Below are 21818 nucleotides of genomic sequence, written 5' to 3'. Positions count from 1 at the left end.
GTGCGACCATTGCATAACCATCTCTGCTCATGCAGAAGATCAGCTTTTCTCTCCAGCGACACACTGAGAGTGTGTGTGTGTGTGTGTGTGTGTGTGTGTGCGTGCGTGTGTGTGTGTGTGTGTGTGTGTGTGTGTGTGTGTGTGTTTTGAACAATGTGCCCTGGCTAAAGGACACTGAAGGTCAATACATACACCAAATAAGGAAGAAAGCACTTTTTCTGTACAAATATAACCATGTATGATATTACCATCTTTTATCATGTTGTTGTGTTGTTCGGGTATGCAGCTGCTCTTTCTTTTAGAAAAAAAAACAAACTTTAACTCATATATTATTACCAGTGAGGTGAGCAGCCATCCTGTAAATACAGTTGGTGGTTTTTTTTATTAAACAGGCAGTATAAACAAACAAGTTAAATCAGTCATTGTGAAATTTGAGGACTGTATCTAGGTGACATCCCTTCTTTTTTTGACCGTCTTAAATTTAATGTCCTGAGGCACATTTGCCCAAGACAAATTTCCTTCAGGACATCTTATCTTATCTTACAAACATTTATTTGCACTGTCTACATTTGTACATATTTGTTTGTATTGTCAGTTATCTGTAAAGCCTTTTAATTGCACTAACCTATCCAAAAGGCTCTATATAAATAAAGTTAAATTGATTGATTGCTGAGAGAGAATACTTTACAAGAGAGGAAAATATTAAAGTATCAATACTTTTGCTATAGATCCCTCAATAATAGAGAGCATATCCAACCACAGTAAATACATGCTTGTGTAGTTAATGATAACCCTCACAGATGTTGGAGTATCCTTAACACATGCACAAACCTGTAATATGTTTTTCACATTTAAACTGGTGGATACAAGAAGGTGTGAATCAAAGACCAACACATACAAGCAACAAGCAGAAATCCAATTAAAAAAAACAGCCAAAAGCTATTTTCAAAGAACTAAAGCATTATTTTCATTCATACCTTGTGAAGATGTGAAGCCTTTAAAGTAGCTTGTTTGTGTGTTGTACCACTGTGATTGATTCAGAAAAGGTCATGCAAGCGGACATGTAAGGTACGAGAACAAACCACCACTGGTAATAAACAGATAAACAAACAGTACATCAGATCTGTCATACATGTCTGTGATCAAATGTGGCACACAGAGGCAAACAAGTCTAAACGAGCATGTGAATGAATGAGAATAAGCTAACCACAGCGATGGCGTGTTAAACTAATAATGGGCAATTTAACAAGATTTACAACAAGAAGTGCATTCAGTAGTAAGAATTCAGAGGTAGACCTACTATAAAACAAGCACTTGCGCTCAAATAGCCTGCTGACTTTTAATGTCGACTTTAATTGCGCTGATTTACAGAGTTGACTCATCTATAAACTGTCCTAATGTGGTGTTCTCACCGACCATTAGCTCTGTCTGTTTTAACATAACTATATATAAAGCACTTTTAAACTGTTTAATGCTCCCTTTGACAGAGAAATATGAATTATTCAGCTGTTGACCAAAGCCTTATTTCAGGAGTCACAAGTAACTCTTTCTACTTTCTTTGAATGTAGATGCACGTTATAATTCATGCTATGGTTTTATATACCTTTGATAATAAATAAAATATGAAATGACCAACTCTTGTAAACTTGAGCATCCGAAGACTTTTGGCTGGATGCAAAGAATTGTATTGGGTTACTTTTCTCCTTCTTATATGACAAAATAAACTGTCGCTTTGTAATACTGCAAGATGGAATTCATGCATTGTTTTAGGTAACTATTAATAATTGATGAAATATAAAATTCAGCCAAGTGTGGCCTCTTAAGAGAAGAATATTAACTTTTCCTCTAAAGAATCTAGTCTAAAGAATGACTATTTCACCATTTTCTTCTCACTGTGCCATTAGATTCATTTTCAGAGGGGCTGCCAGTAAATTGATGGAGTTTGATGACCTTTTCTCTTCAAACACTTCTTTAAATGCTAGCTTTTAATAGGTTTGATGTTTGAGACCAGGTTTGACTGCGAACTAAAACCATTAAAGCCTTCTTCTAGCAGCTTTTTCAAACTTTTGTATGCCTTCTTTAAGGATTTTTTGATTAGTTCATTGACTTATTTAATGATCTGCTCATTACACAATGAGTAATGGCTGTCTCCTTCACTACACTTACCCACCATTGAACAGAATTTTGTATGCCGTAAGTACAAACATAATACACTCAAACTGGTTAGATTCATGACTGACTGAAATGAGAAGGATTTGAAATGCTGCTGCGAATTGTATGAGCTGTGTTTACTGTGAGGTGTAGCGAGCCAATTATGGTGGAAGTGTAGGGCAACACTGCTCAGGTTCAATTACTGTTATCACCTGCATTCAAAGATGCATGAATCGAGACGCAATGCAGCCTTCAACCAAACAGAATGGCTCTATAGGTAGATGCACAGACAGAAAATAAATGGCTTCAATAGTGAATGGGGCTCTGTAGTGAAGTTAAGAAAAAAGAAGGAAGTTTCATAACTTTTTGTGATCCTTTCCAGCTGTGCTGCTGAACTGACTGAAGTTAAACTCTTTGATTTGTATTCTGCAAGGAAGTAAACAAGTTGAAGGTAGACAAGTTGTACCTTTTACTGTACATTGAACTTTTTCATTGATGACCCTAAGAGAAGGGGCGCTTTAAAAGGCAAAACAGACTGAATACTGACTCTCTGGGATGAAAGTTAATGATGCTGGGTGTGGCTGATAGATTTCAGGAGATTTCATTACAACAGAGTCTGTTGCTGCAGTAGCAGAAAAGTGCTGCAGTAACTGAAGGGGTTGTTTTAGGATAACACAAATCAGTATGAGGGGTTTGAGCTTTAAAGTGACTCAACATTTCTAGAGTTTTTTTAAAATCCTTGTCATCATGTCCTTCATAAATAATTATGTGCCTAATCAGTCAAGTGTTTTGGGGAAATACACACACACACACACACACACACACACACACACACACACACACACACACACACACACACACACACACACACACACACACACACACACACACACACACACACACTGATCTCGTTATGTTACAGTCAAAATAAATGAGTCTATATTTGGTAACTTTCATGCAGTTTTTAACACTTGAAGATCCCAGTTGATTCCTAATACTACAACATAGATACATCTATTTTAAAGTATACCACATACAATGAAATAGTTTCAGCAAACATGTTGGAAACACTATTGCTGTAAATTGGCCATCATGGATGAAAATGCAGTTTAGTAACTGAACTATGTTGTTTCATGGATTCATGTAGACCCTCAAAGTTTCATCACAATGTCAATATCCATATTTCAGATACATCTACTTCTACAGAGGCAGTAGCACTGTGTAAGATACTGAGTTATGCTAACCAGTTGGCTAACCACCATGGGTTTATTAGAGCCAAAGTAGGTACCTTCATTAGATGAAACTTTTATGTTTCACATTCACAATGCAGACTAAATCCATCAATTTAGAGTACCACATACACCTGTTCTGCTGTCTTGATGGATTTTGTCAACCATGATGACCTTTATAACAGCCTGCAGACAGCTGCAGATTATACATTTCTGTAAGAACCTATTAATGTCAGCTGCTTAGACTCATTATTTTCTTACCTTCTTAAATACATTTTCAATCTGAATGTAAATGTTAAAGACATTAAACTTAGGTGAAGCATGCACAAAAACCATGAGAGGATATGTGATTTTAGGGAGTCATATTGGGTTGCTTTCCCCACCGGCAGCCATGATAGTAGCACAGAACGCCTGTGTTAAGCGGTGGTGTGAGTCGGTGAAGGAAGAACTGCAACTTTTAAAACCACATCTGCATTGCACTGCACACTCAAAGACTCTCCCTCATATTTATCAGAAGTAATGTTATGGTGAGCTGTGGAATTGCCAAACAGGAGCAGACAATAAAAAACACTCTGATGACAACAAAATAACTACATGGCAAATCCTGACAAGGTTGTGATTTGCATCAACACAAAAACAGAACAATGTGTCTTTATCTAACTATTCTTGTTGTAATCTGACAGGTGATAGAGATATGTGGCATACAAAATAAATCTGTTCTATCTTCAAGTTTGCTCTCCCTCTCTCTAAATTCTTTGGGCAAATAATATGTATGTTAATACACTTTCTTACCCATCCAACAGATCTGTAACTGGAAACTTCATTTCCCAACTACACTATGAATGTCACAAATGTTTTCATCATTTTTACAGTATGATTTATGGAGAACCATGAAATGAGGAGGATTTGCCAAAGTACAAATTTCAATTTGAACCCATGCAGGCCAGAAATAATGCATTTTAAAACCGATCTCCTGATCTTTCATGTCCTGATCTTTCAACCACTAGTGGGTCTCCGAAAATGCTGCTGTCTGAACCGAGGTAGTTTATGTAATTCTCTGGGGCAGGTTCATTTGAACTCTTTTAAACATAATTAATGGCATTTCACTTCTCTCGTATCACCAGGGCGAAAAAATAAACGTTTTCTTCATTGTCCCGCAACTGTCCCAAATTCCACTTTTAGCTGTCCCCAAATTTAAGTTATTTTTTTCCCCAACATAATAAATATAGTTCAATAAGTGTTTCAGTGGCTAACATCACTTCATTGACTCACCCTAACAGTTAATATTTATTCCATGACGATAACACACAATATTTTCATTTGTAATGTTAGGTTTCTTTACAGTCCCAGCATTGTCCCAGAAACTGTATCTTTGTGTCCCAGGTGCTGTTTTTATTGTCCTCAGGATAATGGGGGACAATATAAATTTCAAGCACTGTGCATAATAGGGACAAATTTGTGTAAATTTAGCCTGTGTTCTCAACCAGCAGTCATTAAGTTAAAATAAAAGGTAAAAAAGAAAGAAAAAGCAATAACTGTCATAATTGTCAGAGAATAGGGAGATATGATAAACAGGAAAACAAGCAATTTATCTGTCCAATGAGGTGTTGGAGGCGACAAGAGGGAGCATGGTGATTATTCCAAATGAGCATATTTATTGCAGTCATCCATCACATTCGAGGAGATGTCTTTAAACTTTTTTCTTTTCTTGTTGGATCTGAGTCTCAAAAAGCAGAGACAACATCAAATTTCTATTAGATGTTGATGATGTTGACAGAGGTTGGTGGATCAAAGTAAAGTGCTGAATGAGTCAAGCTTCATTTTTTTATATCAGCATGAAAGAAATGTTACTGTTTGCCAGATTTGTTATGTCTTTAAAATTCCCCCCAAACCTTAAATACAAGTCTTAGTGACTGTTCTTGCTTGGTGATTCATGGGTATTTCTGTCACCCCTTTAATAAGTTTATAAAAGGTAAATTCATATTCATACATACATTTAGTTAGAGCTTAAATGACTTGTCGAGTAACCAATTTGTTAATCATTAGAAAGCTTATCGGCAGCTTTATTGACGATTGGTTGATCATTTTAGTCATCAACAAAAATGTGAGGATGTGTTGTGATGCTGTTTTTTGTCATATATAAAAGTTGGGTATTAGACTGTTGGTCTGCAGCCTTACATTCAGGTGACACTGTATCAGTATGAATAATGGCTGTATGGTTGTAATTAAGGCTGCTCCTGAATCAGAATTTTCCAAGATGACTCAGAGTTGCCAGTTTTGGGGGGCGATGCTTGAAATATTTGGTGAATAAAGTGTGCATCCTCATCACGGCTGGGTAATAAAACCTGGTGCATTATGGAGCATCTTTCTTGTGCAGCTCCCGGCAATGCTGTCAGCTAAAGTGATCATAATGGATAGTGGTGGAGGAAGCTGTGATTATGTCTGGTTCACAGGCTGCCGAGCTGAGCACAATGACCCGGTGGGGATTAAGACACAGGTCACACATTGCAATGATCTGCCCCACTTTTACTTATTGACACAAGACTATGTTTGTATAAATGTACAATATGACTGTTTTACTGAGTTGCTCTTAGGGTTAAATACGAGAAATACAAGATCCCAGTATTTCCTGGGAATTCAGGCCAAAATCTGCTTCAGTTTTCCTGGTATTTTAAGCATCTGTACTGTATGTACCTGTGTGTTCCCAATCTGAAGAATACTAATGTATGTACTGACACAAACCTCATTATTGTAATAGAAATTATTAGCATACAGTGATAAAAGTGGGTTAAATTTTCACCTAAGAACATATAATTTGAAAATGATAGTTTACGGTTTAACAGGTGAGGCAAAATGTTTTTAGACTGTATGAACAAAGCAATTGCACAATCTGAAAATGAAAAATAGCAGACTGTTTAACAAGTGGCGTAATCAGACCCGGAGCATGGTGATTATTTCCAATGAGCTGATTTATTGTAGTCATCCATCAGCATCAAGGAGATATGCTCAAACTTTTCTTTTTCCTTGTTGGCTCACAGTCCCAAAAAGATATTATTGAAACACTAAATTTCCATCTAATCTTATTTCGATGACAGATGTTGATGGATCAAAGTATAGCACCGGATGAGTCAAGCTCCAAATTTTAATTGAGGGTCTGCATATGCATACAGGCAGTAGGCCTGCAGAATCATTCCTCTAAAGATTTGTGTGATTTTTCCAGTGCCATTTGTGTCTTTATACCCCCTTAAATACAAATTATAAAGATGTAGATAATGACAAATCTGCTCACTTAGTCTCTCTTCAAAGCAAGCATCCAATTGCTTTTCTAGCACACGCTCAGTCAGTGATGTTAGTTACAGTACGTTTCCTCTTTGAATGTAGGCACATGTGACAGGATTCAGACAACTGAAAGTTGCAATTTGTATTCACACCAGTATTTTAGGACACAACTGCCCATAACCATCACTGACTCATTCAGATTTCTTGGCACACACGTCAGCAACACTCTCTAATGGAAAATCAATACATACAACATTACCAAAAGAGCCCAGCAAACACTGTCCTTCCTAAGACAGCTCAAAAAATTAAAAGTAAAACAAAACGTCCTCCTTTAGTTTCACACAGCCATCATTGGAAGCATACTCACCTCATTCATAACAGTCTGGTACGGCAGCACGAACAGTCACACACGCAAAATCTTTATTGGCATCTCCCTCCCATTTGTTAGTTGGTTGAAACACTAAATCATATACACACTATCAAAAGAGCTAAAAAAAAGTTTATCTCTGACCCCTCTCACCCCGCTCTCACCACCTCTTTCAGCAGATGCCCTCTAGGAGGTGCTACATGTCTCTGCCTGCCAAATTAGCATTTAAAAACAGCTTTTACCCACTAACTCTCCTCACTAATCCTGACAGACCTCCACTTAAAAACTCCCTGTCACTCTTGCAAAAATAGTCTATGATTTATGTCTCATTGGTAATCTGAATGTTGTCTAATGTGATGCTGATATCTGATGTGTTTGATATTATTGAGACTGTTGAATTGGGCTTGACTAATTAGAAGCAATTACTTCTTCAGAAAGACATAATAACAATAGACAATAAAACAACACTGTAAATGTTCAAACAGAGAACATATCTATTTCTACAAAGTAATAAACATATATGTGAGTGTGTAGGCCAAAAATAAAGTGGTACATTTATGTGATAAGTGAGTATTACAGTGCTGTTTTGCACTTGCAAGTGTTGCCAATACTTTGATATCACTCCTCATTGAAAGCAGCTTCCAAATCCCGATAATAATTAAGCTCTGGATGGTGCACAAGTACAGATAATTCTTCTGAACAATTCAAAATAATCAACAGACAATAGATCAGAGTTAGTGCTTTGTTATCCACCACATTCAATCTAACAACACAACAAAAGACAATCTGGGCCTGTGGCCTGTTGGCAACAGTATGTTAAACTGTGCATTAAATACCAGGAGATAACAGAACTCTAACCACAGCTTCACTGATCAGGTCAAGAGGGTTCAGTCCACTCTCCTGCAGTTTAACAAGCATCTCTAAAATAAAAATATAACATTGATAGGGTTACCAAAGCCTTTATCTCTTTTTTTTATCTCTACCTGAGTCAAGGTAGACCTTGAATGTTCTCTAGTGGAAAATGCAGCTGCAGGCAAAATAAACTCTAAAAACGCGTCCATTTTTCTTTTCTTCTCTATTAACTGGTTGCAGATTCATTTTGAATTAAAGTATGCGCTCTCTCTTTTTCAAATCAATGTGCTCACATAACTGTAACAGGCTCCCACCTTTTTCTCATCTGTCTTTACCTTCAAATTTTCAAGATCTTTAACTATATTTTCTTTGAATACTTTTGTAGCATGAAAATATTGAATTTTGGTCACCTTGTTGGAATAGTTGGGACACTTTGGTAACAGATAAAGAAACTATATGCCAACATTTGGTGAAGGAAATTACAAAATAAATTTCACTGCACTCTTTTCTACAATGAGAGATCTTGTCAAAAGATGTAAAATTATTGATATTCACTCAGAGAAAGTACAGCTAATTACTTGTTGCAAATGGCTTTCACACTCGCTAATGAACTGCTTGTGCAGTGTGTACTGGCATCGTGGCAATGTTTGCTGATATCAATCATAGAGAAACTGTGTAGTTGGAGACACCACTGCCAAATTAGTGAGTTATTAATTTTGGTGGTCTATCTTTTAGAGAAAGGTTTACTTCTAAGTACCAAAGAGCTTCCAAGCACTGTTTATGTGGAATACATTTAACTGGTTTACTCATTTCAATTTAATTACAATGAAGTTGAGGGGGTAAAGTTTCTGAATTTACTTCATGCTTGCACTAATCTGGAAAGGGCAGAGTATTCCTAATATGCATATGTGCATGACCACACACACACACACACACACACACACACACACACACACACACACACACACACACACACACACACACACACACACACACACACACACACACACACACACACAGAGGGACGTACCAGACTCTCACAGACAGAATGACACCAATGATTGCAGAGCATCTGACTAATTGTTTGGTTGAAAAGGCTGCAGCGAATGTGGAATAAATATGATTAGGAAAATACATTTTGCTCACGTCAGTCATTAACATGAATCAAAGGGCTGATCCACATAAAACCAATTTTCTGTGAAGCTATGCTTGTCAAAATTTAATGAGATGGAAAAATCTGAATATTAATATTAGAATATCAATATTTGTTCCCCAATTTCATCCACTCAATAACTGTTAATCAACAGTAAGGGCAAAAGTTTCACAGTTCAGCCAAATGTGGTAATTTCAGTTATAGACTTAGTGTTAAACAGCAGGTAAAACAGCAATAGTAAATTTAAGTTTAATATATTTTTAAAAAGCAGGAGCGAAGCACTTAATGTAGGCGTGATTGCTGCCACTTTGCACTGATTTCTTGATAAACGTTCAACTTAAAAAGGCGCTAATATACAACACATCTGACTTAGCTGAAAACATTCCACTTGTTTACACTTATTAGCTTTTTTCTTTTCTTTTTTCTTTTCAACTTGCCACTTGCCACTTGCACAATAACCTGTAAAATCATTACTGACATGTATTACAAAGGTTTTATAGCGAACACTTGCCTAGTTACATATCCAGCAGACACACAGTAACATTATCAGTCATGTTCCTTCGGCTTCTACTCTTAAAGAATCTGGGCCTTTAGTTGACAAATGCTCCACTTTGTTCACCAGCTAGTCGCTAGCTTTGTCTTCTTGCTAATTTGGTGCTGGGTAGGTAAAGGCAGTTGGGTTTTTTTATCCCCCTGAAATCAACTGACTGCTGTGTCTTAAAATGACATTAATGAGACTGATGGGTGAATGAGCCGAAACATTTAAGTTGTGGTCTGTAAAACCAAAACACTAAGCTGAGAGATGCTAAAATGCTCCACAGTACGAAGAGGAACTGCAGAGCCTGTTGATAATTTCTGGTTGGTTCATTCGTCCGAGTGACACCTTTGACACTACATATAGTGATTTTATAAACTGTTAATATAAAATGTTAACAAGTGCAGCTTTAAATACATTAGATGAAAATTAGACTCAAAATGAACCCTCTCTTTCTCTCTCTAACACGTACATGCATTGCATAATAAAACCACAGGGCTTTCCCCTTTACCACAAGTAATCACGTTTATCTCCCATGATGCATCATTAATTGAACCCATCCAGGCTCGTCTCCCCTGACCTGTACAGTTCCTCATCAGCTTTCAATACATACCACAGCTCGTGGATCAATGAGACTATTTGACGACTTGAAGTCCAAGTGGGAATTTGTTGACCTGAGCTGGTGTCAGCCAGTTGCGGCTGTAATTAGATGTGCCTGCCAATCACTGTTGCGTTTGTTAACAAGGAAATGACGCCGCAGCTTTGGAGTCCTGTCTCTCTATTGTTGATGCACCAAGATGGTGGATTGGGAATGTCGGTGAGTGTCAGAGAAATGGAGCAGGTGCTGATTCTGGTGATTTAGCATGTTGTTGCACAATGGGCTAATTATAGTAAATGGTCGAGGTTTTTTTCATGATGGAGCTGATATTTTACTCGGCTGGAGATTAACCTGAGGTCCAAGTTAAATTGGACTGCAACAGCAGTGCAAATAACAGGATTTAGCAACAAATACTTTAAATATTCTTCCGGGAAATCGGCTGTAGCTATAGGACAGGCATATTCATTACATAGTTACATAAAATTACAAGCATAAAATATAAACAGTAAGTATTCACCCGCTTTAACGGTTAAGGCGAATACTTTATACGAATACTGTATTTTCCTGTCAGCACATATAAGTTCATTTTTTATACATACATAAACACAAGGGGAAAAAAGCCCAACAATAACCCAACTTAAAGTTTTTTTCCCTGCAGTATGAAAAATAAGTCTAGGCTGAAACAACAGCTTATTCGCCCACCCTTTTAAAACACGTTTTATGTTTGCCCTTGAAAGGTAACTTCAATTGACAAAAACAAAACAATTAAATTACATTTTATTTATAGAGCGATAATCACAACAAAAGCTATCTCAAGGCACTTTTCACATAAAGCAGGTCTAGACCGTACTCTATAATTAAAACAAGACAAAATACAATAAAAACAAAGAAAATCAAGACAATACAATCAGGTTTTGGTTTAAGAAGTCACATAATTAGTTAAATGGACATCACCTGTGTGCAGTCTGGGGGGTTTCACCATGTTTCAAATGTAAAATGATCAGGGGTCAAAATCCACAATTACTGGCATTCTTAAATTCACTCAAAGCTAATATGTGCATTTAATAAAAAATACCCCCTTTGTGTATCTTTGTGTTTGTGTCTCTCCATCACAACTCAGAAAACGCTGTGTGAGGAAACACAAAGAGGGAATTTCATGATAAAAAAACAAACAAAACCCCACAACCTTGGATAACAACTATTTCATTAGTCACATTCAGACTGCTGAAGCCTTATTTTACCTTTGGCATGTTTGTTGAGAATTGCCACTGTAGATTTTGACCCTAATCTCTTACATCGAAATCATGTTAAAGAAGGAGCTACGTCATGGTTGGACAGGAGGGAGAATTACACTGATCAATAACTCTTTCAATGTACATACAGTAAGAGCATGTGAGTACTGCTTTAAGACAATTGATAAGCATATCACCTCCCTGACCCAGTTATCTCACCATGCACCAACACCAGAAATATAGCCCTTATTGTTTCCATGTTTAATCCTCATCTCCTTCCTTCCTCCTTCGCCTACATCTCCTCGCCCTTCATCTCCTTCATATCAACCAACCTCAAACATCACTAATGTGCACGGTCATGCAGCCAGTGGTAAGCTAATGTTGCAAACAGCTTTGATGCAGCTTTACGTCTGGTAGAGCACATGTTCTGTGGAAGCATTTATCTGAGGGCACTGCCAGGAGTGCTGCTATCTGAGCAACAGTCAGGAAGCTACTGTAGATAAGATCACATCAGCTCCAGACTCACTACATGGATGATCAGATTCCGTCACTTTTACTCATGACTCAAAAGGTTGGGGTCAAACAGCAGTTTAAAGGTGAACTTGTTTTGAAGCAGAGTAAATTGAAGGTTCATCACTTTCTGGACTATTCCATCACATTGTGGCATATAGTTATTTTACTATCCATATTCCTGTCATTAAAGTCAGGGTCAGAGAAATCTGGTTCTTTTTAAGGTAGATACTAAGTTAAATTAGTTAAAGTTAAAATACTGCAAGACAATAAAACAGATGTCCCTTTGTAAAACAACAACAACAAATAGATTTCAACTTTTTTTAATAGTAAACATACTGAAAGCTCTATGATGTCCTGAAACAACCAGAGTGTGTCAGTAGGACAGGCTGGAAAACTTTGATTGCCATCATATCACTCGAAAGTCTTGTTTCAAAACGAGGACAGATAATGATATGAGTACTTATTTACTAATGAGTGAATTCTAATAGTTAAGCGAAGAATAGTTTTAGAGTCAGTTAAGTCGTTAGCTAACTACACTGAACTAATACACACATACCAGAAGAAAGAGACAATAGAAAATAGAGACAAACACATCACTACGGTAAAAATATGTCTTTTGTAGAGTTGGATATGACCTTAGATATTTGTGTAATGATCTTTTATTTAATATTAAATGAAACTTTCCTCTCTGACCAATAACACAATCCATCCACCCTGAGGTCGTTCATTGGTTTTGTGGCATTAATAACAATGTAACACTACTTTGCACTCAACATAATGCAAGCAATAACCTACTCTGCATTAGATATGAAAAAGGCAAATAAATCTGACTGACAACAGCTGTGAGAGTGAATTATGACACAGGGCCTAAAGATTGGGTAAGGATGCGGGAGGCACCTTTATGTCCTCTATTTGATTACCCTCAAGAGCTCTCAGTTGACCAAATAACCACAAATGAATTAGCACACAGTTTCTGAGTTTGCCCGGTAGGTGATCCGGCCTTGGTGTGAGGCAGCTGAAGCTCTCAACCAACAGCCAATAAGATTTTTACCACTGAAGTAATACTGTGTCCACACAATGGTATACTTAACTTTTATAAAAAACTTCAACTAAAAAACAGAATATTATAAATGTTCACATATAACCAGTCTTCACTTAAATAACTACAATGCCAATTTGTGGATGTGTCTCAGAGACACTTGGCTCCAGGCCATTAATAGCAACCTGCGAATGCTACTGCACACCGAGCCGATATCTTAAACCAAGCCAGTATAATTATTTTCTTTTCTCGCCTGTGGAAATACAGTGTCAAATAAAGTGAGTCACACTGACGTCAGATGAAGCGAAACACTATGGCTGACCTTCACATTAGTACCCATCCTGTCAATGAAAGGAAGTGCTGCCTGCTTTACTGTATTGTGGTTTCCAAGGGAACAGAAACAAACACACTGCTGCATCTTTACATATCTTTTCCTCCATCTATCCTCCTTTTTTTCATAATAAGGGTGACGTTTGAAAGTAACAAAAATTATTTGAAGAAAAAAAAGAAGAAGCTCGACTACTCTGAATTTAAAAGATAATTGCACTACTACACTAAAAATTGCCCTATAACTTTGTTTGTTTTTGTCCACAAACCTTCTGGTAGTTTTTGTAATTCATTATTTTCACAAGTAGAAACCAGAGATCTAAAAAAAAAAAAATCCCTCTTGTACTGATGCTGCTCATTTTTCAACCAGTCTTTACACCTCAATACTGCTGGCTTTCATCTTGTTTGTATAGGTTCACCACCAGTGGTAAATTGACTGCATTTATATTGTGCCTTTCTAGGCTTCTGAACACTCAAAGCACTTTGAGTAAGTAGAACTTTATTTGTATGGCACCTTTCACGGATACAAAATCCCCTAAAGTGCTTTACATGAGTGAAAAATACACTATTAAGGGTAATATTAAAAAACAGCAACAACAACAAACAGTGCAGGGCTGATTAGTTAAAATCACAGCAACAACAAACCAATGAAGACAGAGACACAAACAATTACAGAAGTTCGGAAACACAGACAAGTAAATAAGCCAGTAAAAAGCAATAAATAGAGTGAAGCAGTAAATCAGACAGGCTAACCAAAAGCCTGTCTGAATAAAAAAAATTTCAGTTGTTTCATAAAGACATCACAGGAGTCTAGGGATTGCAATGATAAAGGGGAGAGAAATCCATACATTGGGAGCAACAGCTTGAAATGCATGGTCACCTTTTGAGGGACAGACAGTAATCCTGAGAGTCTGATTAGGCATATAGGGGAGGAGGAGGTCAACAATGTAGTGGGGTGTTTGACCATGCATGGCTCTAAAGGTTAGTGTCAATATTTTAAAATGGAAACCAGTGTAGAGATGAAAAAATCGGTGTAATATGTGATCTCTTGGTATTTCTAGTTAAAAGCTGAGCAGCTGCATTTTGGACAGATTGAAGATGATTCAAATACATTTGATTTGAACAGGTAAAAAGAGAATTTCAATAATCTAAACGAGAAGAAATAAAAGCATGAATCATCATCTCCAGCTCAACCTTGGTCACTTCAAATGTTAATTTATCAATATTCCTCAACTGGAAAAAGCATGAACATACAGTATAAGATGACTGACATGATTATCAAAGGACAGGGATTGGTCAAAGAGACACCTACATTTTGAAGATAATGCTGAACACAAACACTTAACGACCCTGTATACTGCTTGATATTCAGAATAAATTGTCAGGAGCAATTATAAGACCTTCTAATTTGAATTTAACTGAAGGCAGTTGTCAGCCATCTAGATCTTGATGGCATCCAAACATCATTTAAAATGGACAATTGGTCACTCTCATCAGGTTTAAAATAACAATACATTTAATATTGTCAGCATATCAATTATAAGGGATACTGCTATAACTGCTAACAATCTTTCCACGAGGCAGCGTAAAGAGAACAACGTAGGACCTAAGACAGAGCCCTGTGGGACACCGCATGACAGATGCGCTGAGTCTGACATGAACTGACCCACAAAAACTGAAATACTCCTGTCAGCAAAATAAGATGAGAACCAATGAAAGAGGCAGACCTGAAACCTGCTAACTGGTTTAGCCTATTTAATAAAATATCATGACCGATGGTATCAAAAAGCAGAGTTATGGTTGAGTAACACCAATAATGAGATTTTCCCATCATCTGCAGCCATCATAAAGTCATTAGTGACTTTAAGAAGAGCCATTTCTGTTGAATGCAGTTTACAAAACCCTGATTGAAAAGGAGTCATATATAGGCTGTGTGTTTCTAATACAATTATAAGCTGCTTGAACTTTTTTCCAGCAGTTTGAACACGAGAGGCAGCTTGGATATAGGCCTGAGGATGGGGTCCAAATTTTTTTTTTTTTATTATAGCATGTTTAAAAGGACAGTTGAAAGGGAAAGATTGATCAAGGCTACATTAGTGGAGCCAGTTGAATTAAAAAACATTTAAAAAGAAGGATGAGGGAAGAATGTCAAGGGGGCCAGATGAAGGATTCATTTTCTGACAGCTTTGCACAAAACGTCAACATCCAACCATTTACACACACACACACACACACACACACACACACACACACACACACACACACACACACACACACACACACACACACACAAACACACACACACACCATAGCCTATGGGAGCAATTTGGGGTTCAGTGGCTACATCTCAATTCAAGAGCCACATCCTTCAAAGGCTGCATTTGAAGACTGAATGCGGCACAGCAGCGCAACCAAGGCTCTTCCATTCAAAGACTTGTACTCAAATGCGGCCAAGACATCAGCCCTCTCTTCCAAAATTTGGACGATCCAACTGATGGATCCTTCACAGCCCAACCTATCCCACAATGAATTTTGCATCAACTGGCGCAGAAAAGGCAGAAATTTTGAGTTTATCCAAATAACTCCTGATTGTAAATCTGCCGACCACTGACCAGGTTATCATTCTGGGGAGAATATGAACGGATCTGTGCAGCTCTTTGTTAATTTACCTCCAGCTCTTATGTCTTTTCAGCATTTTGATATATGATATAATTCCTTCTGGAGGATAAATGTTGGTCTCACAACAATTGTAGCTGCCACATTAGTTTGTCTGACTGTAAAGTGACAGCCGGACAGAACATCAGCGCTGCCTCTGGGGTTCTATATGTACAAATATCACATTTCAATTAATATAAATGTGTTACAACAGATCAGACTTTATAACATTTTATTTTATTAAGCTGCATAATAGCTTGGATTTTTGTTATAGCTACATAACAGGCTGAATAACATAATTTACTGTATCTCTGTCAATGAAGTTATGTTTTGTGAAAAAAGTGTAAATGGAGCTTTGAGTTGAGATTATTTTGTCACAGTACAGTCAGGTGGGTGTGTTGAAGCTGAGCTGCTGCTGTCAGCAGGTACGCTGCAGTTACAATCGTAGAATTATCTTAATACATTCTCCTGTCCTCAGATACCAGAAACACTTTGGAGAAAGACAAAGAGAAAGAGAAAGAGAAAGGGAGAGGATGAGCCTGTTCAGTTCATGAAGAAAGACATGAGGTAGCACAGAGAGGCAGAGGACAGGAGAGCAGAGAGGGAATGGAGGCTATTCTCTCTACTCGAGAGATTAGATAAATGATAAATGTCGCATGAATTCACTGAAAAAAAGTAATTATTTAATCTATTGTTTATTTCATTTACAGCAGTCGTTACTATTCAAAGCATAAATAATGTACATAAGAAGTGCCTGCATGTCCTTAAAAAGACTTAAATTCAATTTTAGGTTTTAGAGAGTGTGTTCATGTATATTTTGTTCAGCTGAGCAGGTAGTCGGGGAGTCCGTGGTAGTGCTGCTCGACCTCAATGGGCTCTCAAAGTAATACAATTAAAATGTGTGGCTCAGTTTCTACCAGCTGTGTGCTGATTGTCAACTGCAACTGTCAAAGTTGCTAGGCGACAGGAACGACACTTTGTGGCGCAAGAGTAAGGGAGAAACAGCTGATGACGCAAATAGGAAATCCTCCGTAGACCAGACCGTTTCACTTAATACAGCTCAGTTCGGCCTTCGTGGTCTACAAAGGCCATACTCTTATAGACAACGTCCTCCGAAGGATGCTGCCCCTGAATTGATAAACAGCAAGTATCTTGCCCAAAGACACTTCAATGTGCGGCTTCAAGGCACCTGGAGGAGCTGGGGTTTGAACCGCTGATCTTCATATTAGTGGGTCCATCTCTAATAGTGCCACATCAGTCTCAGACAGCTAGTATAACTTCTAGCTTGCAGTGATCTGATTGCAGAAAAACTATAAACTATTAAATCCATCCAATCAGCAATCGCAACACAGTAATAATAGGAAGAAAATACCTACAGACAAAGCTCCAACCAGGGGGCTGAAAAAGATATTTGCTGGGTCACAATGACTCCAAGAGGTAAAATGTCAGATATACTGCGGTTGCTATTGGCAACAGATAGTTAAACCCAAACTAACTACTGGTTACTGAACTGATGAATATTATCACTAATGTATTGTAAATTAATCCCTGGTTCTCCATACTGATAAATATATTTCAGTTTATACTGTACAAGAAAGTCAGAATATTTCTAACTTTGAGTGGTTTCAGTATTGTACATGAGAGGTTTCTCTCAGAAGTGATGATTGAACACTAACACTCATGTACTGTACTGCATGTGACTGACAGCTGAGCAAAGAGATTTTCTTTTCTGGTGATTTATATAAAATGAAGTCTTAGCTGAACAGAGTCTCCGTTACATGAACAGAAAGACACAAACATCGATATTGTTTTTCCAATTGAATTTCCTCTGAGATATTTGAAAACCGATCGAATCGTAATGGTAAAACTCCCAAAGAGATGTTTCTGTGTGTGTGTGTGTGTGTGTGTGTGTGTGTGTGTGTGTGTGTGTGTGTGTGTGTGTGTGTGTGTGTGTGTGTGTGTGTGTGTGTGTGTGCTTGTGCGCCTGTGTGTGGTTTGTCATAGCATAATTCTGGTGTTAAGTGGGGGACAGCTTATCCAATTGGGGACAATAGCTGTGTCCCCAATTGGGAAAAAAGCAGATTTTTGGGTCAGTGGTTAAAGTCTGTGTAAAGTAAGAATAAATATGTGTTCTGAGTTTGACATACCATAGAAAAGTGTGTTGTTAGCCACCCTGCCAAATTTGAATGATTAAAAAAAAAGCCAAATATATGAAATTAGGCTTCAAAGTTGTGTAAAAATCAGCCTCTGTATCTGCTCCCAAACGCTGTGGGCGTGCCTGCCGAGTTCGCTGAAACCCCGCCCCCACCAAGTGTCACCTGTCAATCAAAGTCACCACCTCTACCCGAAACATGGATGCTACATCTGAGAGCTTTCTGCTACTCAGCTGCTAACTGGCAAACTGTAGACTGTAGTAGTAGTAGTGTTAGATGTAGTAACAATAACTCGCCACTAGGCAGGTTAACCACTGAGGAGCGCGGATTTATATAGTGCGGGAGGGGCCAAGGTGACGCGGGCACGCCACTACGTCACGGAGTAGCCGTTTTTTGCAGGCTCAGAAAATCAGGAAAAATGAGAGATTGAGAAACAGTTTAAGGCTCTATATAATTCAGTACTGCATAGTTATCAGCCTTTTCACATGTTTTCTGTAACCATTTTCCAACATATATAATGTGTTTAGAAGTTAATCAATGAATTGACTTTACACAGACTTTAAGGTTAGGGTTGGACAAGTACTAATGATGATAAGGGTTAGAAAATTAATGTTAAGTCTATGTAATGCACTGCATATGTATGAGATCCTATGTGACCACGTACTGTAGCAAAATCCAACAAGAGGCATGGCGGCCCATTTCTAGAAAATCAGGATCGAAAACACAAAGAGAAACTATGTTCTTAGATGCAGAGGACAGAATGCTCTGATCTGGGCAAACTATCTGATTTTCCCCCCCAATCTTTAATAAATAAACTTGAGCTACGACACTGAAAGGTTGTCATCTAAGGAGGAATGTGTGACAACTTGGTTAATCCTATTTAGTTTTAATTTAAACATTTTAAATAGCTTCATTGTTATTGCTGTTGAGCTGTTGGGTGACAGTCGGAGAAATAGCCTGGCTGCTATTTCGAGCAATAGCCACTTGACAGCTCTGTGGCAACAGTGTAGGAATGGAGCTCCAAACATGCAGCATTAATTGAATAAAAATACATTTTCTATGTGCTTCTGACTCCAATATTTCAGTGAGGAGGAATAAATAGATATGAGAGAGAAATGGCAAGCCTGTTTGGAAAAAAAAAAAAGTAAAGTAATCTCACTCTTACTCACACATTCATCAAACTGAGCAATTATTTCTCTGTTGGCCTTTTCACCGTGTGCTAATAGCAGCTATCACATGAAGCTACGTATCAGAGTGTTGGGAATTTTATTTCTATTTTCCATCTTATCCACTAATGAGTTAAAGAGGGGCTTTGATCTCACACTGTAGATTCCTCGCAAAGATGAAAATGCAGATTACTTAAAGGGGAACTGTTATTATAAGTATCAGAAAGAATGTTCATAATCGTCAGACTTAGAAATTGGTGAGATTAATTCTGAGCTAAAGTACATAGACGGTGGGTTTTAAAGGATTAGTCTGTGGTGTTTCGACCTTACTTCCCTGTTTTAGACATGCAGGTTGCATATCTACAATGTCCACAGCTCTTTCCACTGTTCTCTGTCCTACATTGAATCCATCAGTTTCACCTGTAGCAATTTTCTTCCGCCATCCACTGACATATTGGATGACTGGAGAGAGCAGATAGTTGAACAACTGCAGGAGGGATTGAGGAGTTTTGTTCTCGTCTTTCCTGACCAGAGCTCAGTCTGCTATCAGAGCCGCATTTCAAACAGCAATTTCCTGACATGCAGTGCTTTCCTGAACATTTTATAACATGTTGCAGGAATCAAGGCAGATTTGCTTGAGCCAAGGTTAATCATCAAGGGAGGGCAACTAAGTGTAGCAAAGGCAGAGAAACTGGAATTTTAAATAAAGTAAGCAATTTTAGATTTTTTACAAACTGCAGTTTCCAAAGCCAGCAGCCACTTTAGCAATTATAAGTAAAAGTGTGACATTTTGGGAGATACATTTATTCATTTTATTTCTCAAAGTTGGATGAAATTCTCCCGTCTGCACCCTAGCTTAGCATAAAAACTAGAAGCAGGGGGAAAGAGCTAGTCTGTTTTAACAATTTTGTCACAGTGAAATAATGTTTTTCCATCAGTTTAGCATGTTGTATAGCTCTAAATACTACAACACAATACAATTCTTTCAGCTTAAGTGTGATATTTTCCCCCAAACATAATAGTAAACTGAATGTCTTTGGATTTTTGGTCTGTTAATCAAACCACACAAGACATCTGAGGACATCACCTTTAACTCAGGAAATTATAAATCATCACCGTCACCATTTTCAGACACATCAGGCTTTCTTGTATGTATCTTTATTTTTTGTTTAGGTGGTTTGTATGTTGTTGTTAATGCTGCTTTTCTTTATTTTGTGCGCAAAATGAAAAAATAATGTTCAAAAAAAGAAATTATTACACATCAATTTCCCCTAAAACCACAATTTTTTTGTACAGTGAACTTTTGAACTTTGGAGTGACCTGCATTAACTCTTTCCCCCACTCCCACTGTTTGCTGAGCCAGGATAATTGCTTCCCCTCTGTAACTCCATACTTCATTAAAAAATGCAAGAGTAGTTATCTTTTTTTATTTTCTTAAACTTGCTTTCGTCAGTTACGCTGGTTTGTGTGTACAGTATGTGTTGTCTGTCCCTGTTTTGTTCTGACCTGATTTGTGTGGGTTTGTGGGTGGGTATGGGTATAGAGGATTTTGGGCATACTGGTGTATAGCCATGTCTGTTTTCTCACTGTCCGTTATCACTGTATGTCATGTTGCTGGAAAATCCCAATAAAGAAACGAGTTAGAAAAAAAACAAAGATGCAAGAGTTGTAATTCTCATCTAAAATGTAGAAATTAAACAAATAAGCATACATCCTAAATATGTAAAACTATTCTTTTAAGAAATACATGGCTAAAGACCTCCTAAGAGCACTAATAATAGTCTGTTTATAATTGTCATGTTAAATTAAAAACAGAAGAGATCCCAAGTCTTCTAACTGACTTCAAAATCCTTTCCCTACAGATGAGCATTGCTGCTATTAGCCATAGGCAACATGCATTCTGTTTACTTTAGACTTATGTAGACTTTTTGCTCACTAAAGAAGATATTCTGCCCTTGGTGGTAGGAGCCTTTATGCCCCATTACTCCTGTTTATAGTGGATGGAAATCGGTTGACTTCCTGTATCCCCAGACACCATTTGGCAACACATCTGACCACTTCTGGTCCACTGACAAGAATCTAAGCTATCTTAGATAATAACCCCTATTCACTATCTCAGATGACTCACACTGGGGAGACAGAGGATAAGACTTCTGGGAGAAAGTGCCAATTGTGTAGTTGTCTCTAATTTTAGTTTATAGATGGCATAAAAGCAAGCATGTCCATCAACAATTACAGAGCTACATGAACACCTTTAAATTGTCCCTTCCTCAAAATGACTGGGCTGTGGCATGGCAGACGCTACACACTTCCATCTTGTCACGTTTGCTCATTATGGGACAGCGACACACCAGCTGTGACTGGATTCCCCTCTCTTACCCAAGGCTGTGCTGACTCACCTGCATCTCCCACCTCAATCACGTAAAACAAATGAAGATGCATTTCCTCACAAATGAACAAGGAAAATAGAAAGCAAGACTGGGAGAAAGGAAAAAAACAGAAATCCAAGAAGACAGTGTCAGGTGAATAAATGATATGATCATGGGTAACTAATTTCTTTTGGCCCTTG

This window comes from Scomber scombrus, chromosome 2 (assembly GCF_963691925.1).
Source record: "Scomber scombrus chromosome 2, fScoSco1.1, whole genome shotgun sequence".
NCBI classification, from domain to species: domain Eukaryota; kingdom Metazoa; phylum Chordata; class Actinopteri; order Scombriformes; family Scombridae; genus Scomber; species Scomber scombrus.
Note: the sequence above shows the minus strand (reverse complement) of the source record.